This window comes from Galeopterus variegatus, unplaced genomic scaffold (assembly GCF_000696425.1).
Source record: "Galeopterus variegatus unplaced genomic scaffold, G_variegatus-3.0.2 Scaffold3184, whole genome shotgun sequence".
NCBI lineage: Eukaryota > Metazoa > Chordata > Mammalia > Dermoptera > Cynocephalidae > Galeopterus > Galeopterus variegatus.
Window position 1 is genome coordinate 163,605 of NW_007729295.1, and position 3,840 is coordinate 167,444.

The following is a 3,840-nucleotide window of genomic DNA, read 5'->3' on the forward strand; positions in this document are numbered from 1 at the left end:
GTTTTTTTTTTTGTGTGTGTGTGTGTGTGTGTGTGTATGTGAGTGAATTGATTTGTTTTTTGTTTTTATTTTTTTTTAGCTCCCACCAATAAGTGAGAACATGTGGTATTTCTTTTTCTCTGCCTGACTCGTTTCACTCAGTATTATTCTTTCAAGGTCCATCCATGTTGTTGCAAATGGCAGTATTTCATTTGTTTTTATAGCTGAGTAGTATTCCATTGTGTAGATATACCACATTTTCTGTATCCACTCATCCGATGATGGACATTTGGGCTGATTCCTGCTCTTGGCTATTGTGAAGAGTGCTGCAATGAATATTGGGAAACAGGTATACCTTCGACTTGATGTTTTCCATTCCTTTGGGTATATTCCCATTAGTGGGATAGCTGGATCGTATGGTAGATCTATCTTCAGCTGTTTGAGGAACCTCCAAACCATTTTCCATAGGGGTTGCACCATTTTGCATTCCCACCAACAATGTATGAGAGTTCCTTTTTCTCCGCAACCACGCCAGCATTTATCTTTCAGCGTCTTTTGGATTTTGGCCATCCTAACTGGGGTGAGATGGTATCTCAGTGTGGTTTTGATTTGCATTTCCCAGATGCTGAGTGATGTTGAGCATTTTTTCACATGACTGTTGGCCATTTGTATATCTTCTTTAGAGAAATGCCTGCTTAGCTCTTTGGCCGTAAGTCCTCTACTTCCACTACCCCACCAGGAAGTGGGATCATTGGACCACATTAGAAGCTGCCTGCCATACCCAGCGCGCATTCCAAAGGCAGCCTCAGAAAGATAAATCCAGTGTGACCTTAAGTCGTAATTCCCTTCTTTATCGCTGGAGGCATGGGAGTGCTCCAGTACTCTTTAGGAAGGGAGAAGTGACCGTATGCAGGAGGAATCACTCAGTTATTTCCCCAGCTGAGTGGATGTCTGCAGTTAGGTGATCTTCACCATTCAGCAGTCAACGGCAACAGTGCTACTTCTACTTCTTGTTAAAATAGTTAAATAGCAAGAGCTATCTTGGCTATTTTTACAATCAGAAAATCCTAATTCTTAAAGGTAAATATTCTGTAGGTTAGTGAGGTTATAATTAATTCATACAGAGACAATTTTATGATTTAGTGTAAATGGTTACAACTGTATTTCCCAACCAAATTATTCTGTGAGTAGGTAACTGTATTCTTAACCAGTTCCACCTAATGGGAAACAATAGCTTGTTGACAGGCAAGTTTTCCCTTTTCTTATCTATCCTCAACACTTTCTATTCCCTTTCCCATTTTATTTTTCTCATTAGCATATATCATTTTCTAATAATACATACCTTACTAGTTGTGCAACTTCCCCACTAAATTGTATGCTTCACAATGGCATGCATTTTTGACAATTTTGTCTACTGCTGTATCCCTAGTACCTAGGAGAGTTTCTGGCAATAGTAAGTGTTCAATAAATACTGATCAAATAAACCAATATTCAGGGTTAGGGTACTCTGTGCTTCCTTAATTCTTGTCTCCATATCCATTACTTCTGGTAAAACTTCTCACTACTGCTAACCCAACTCAAAATGTTCTAAATGACTGCTTTTGCAGTATGATAAATACACATCTTAAACTAAAAACTAGCCTTATGTTTAACAGTGAAACATTAATTTACACTGCTGTAAGGATTAAAATAAGGATGCTTACTGTGACTGTTAATTAATATTGTTTTCGAGGTACTGACCAATAAAATTAGACATGAGAGAGAAATGAGAGGTATAAATATTGGAAAAGAAGAGGCAAATTATTTATTATGTGCAGGTGACAAGACTGTATATTTAGAAAATTGCATTAAACTCTATGAAATAAAGAATTCAATAAAACTATAGGTTATCAAATGGATATAAAAATAATTTTTCTATAAGGAAACTAAAATGACTTAGAAAATAGATAAAAATATCCCACTTATTATATTAGACCTGAAATTTAAAACAGCTGTTATAGGTCTAATATAAATAATATGAAGAGGGGCCAGCCCGGTGGCGCACTTGGTAGAGTGCGGCACTTGGGAGCATGGCGGCGCTCCCGCCGAGGGTTTGGATCCCATATAGAGACCGGTCCGCTCACTGGTTGAGCGTGGTGCGGGCACGACACTGAGGGTTGCGATCCCGTTGCCGGTCGCAGTACGGGCGTGACACCGAGGGTTGCGATCCCGCTACTGGTCACGAAAAAAGACAAAAAGGAAAAAAAAACAAAAAACAAAAAACAATAATATGAAGAAATCTTTAAAATTATTGAAAGAAATAAAATAAAATTTATGTAAGTAAAAAGACATACTTTGTTCTTATAAGGACAAAGATTATAAAGATGTAACTTAATCTACATAATTAGAGCATTCCCAATGAAATGCCAAGAGTAATATTCTTGAAATGTGACAAAACAATAAATTCACATGGAGAAATAAATATGGGAGAATACAAAGGAATTTGAAAAAGAATGATGAAAAGGGACTACCTCTATCAGATATTGACATATAAGCTACAATCATTAAAACAGCCTGATACTAGTAGCTGGACAGAGCAATATAATGAAATAAAGAGTTCAGAAACAGAAACAAATACATATGGACACCCACTATAAGATAAAGGTGGAGAAAGTGGACTAGGTAATAAATGATGAGAAAACAACAGGCTAGAATTTATCTGGAAATCAAAAGTGGATTCTTATTACATCCCTTACACTAAAATAATTAGATGGATTTAAAATGGAAAAATATAAAAAAAAAAATCTTAGAAGAAAACATGGAGTGTGGCAAGACATAAAGCACAGAATCATAAGGGAAACATTTGACAAAAATGACTGCATAAAAATCTAAAACTTCTGTATGACAACAACAACAAAATTATAAAGTTACAAGGTATATTCCAAACTGAGAAATCTATTTTCAATACATATGATAATGGGCTAATTAATTTACAAAGAACTCTTAAAACAACACATTAGTAAAATAGGCAACCTAGAAATGCCTAAAAAGATGTTCAAGCTTACTCATAAAGAAACGCAAATTAAAACAATTAAATTCCATATTTCGACTATGGGAATGGCAAAAATGAAAGAATCTGATGAAACATATTACTGTTATTGTATCTGTGACTAACAATAACTGAAACTGCATAGTTTAAAAAATAAAAGAGTGAAGCGTATCTCGGTGTATGTGGATATGTACCATATATGTAAAGATCTCCAAGACACGTTCATTTTCCAGTCAATGTCGTACATGTTGCTCATTACCTTCCATAATGAAAGGAGTTAAAATCCAATTTTTAAGATTTAAGACTTTGATTTAGTACTATGATAGGCTGAATAATGGCCCCCCCAAGGATGTCCATGTCCTAAATCCCAGAACCTGTGTTACCATATACTATAGCAAAAGGGACTTTGCAGATGTGATCAATTTTAGGGCCTTGAGGTATGAAATTTATCTTGAATTATCCCAAATTATCCATGTAATCACATAGGCCCTTCTAAGAGGGACACAAGAAAAGGCCACGTGATGATGGAAGCGGAGTCAGAGAGTGAAGATACTATGCTATGGCTTTGAAGATGGAAGAAGGGATCACAGGACAGGCTTTTCTAGAAGTTAGAAAAGGTAACAAAATGGATTCTCCCTTGGAGCCTCCAAAAGGGACCAACCCTGCCAACATCTTGATTTTACCCCCATAAGATTCATTCATTTCAGACTTGTGACCTCCAGAACTGTAAGAGAATACGTTTGTTTTTTTTTAAGCCATTGAGTTTGTGGTAATTTGTTATAGCAGCGATAAGTAACTAACACAGGTACTCTGAAACACATCATGAATTAAAA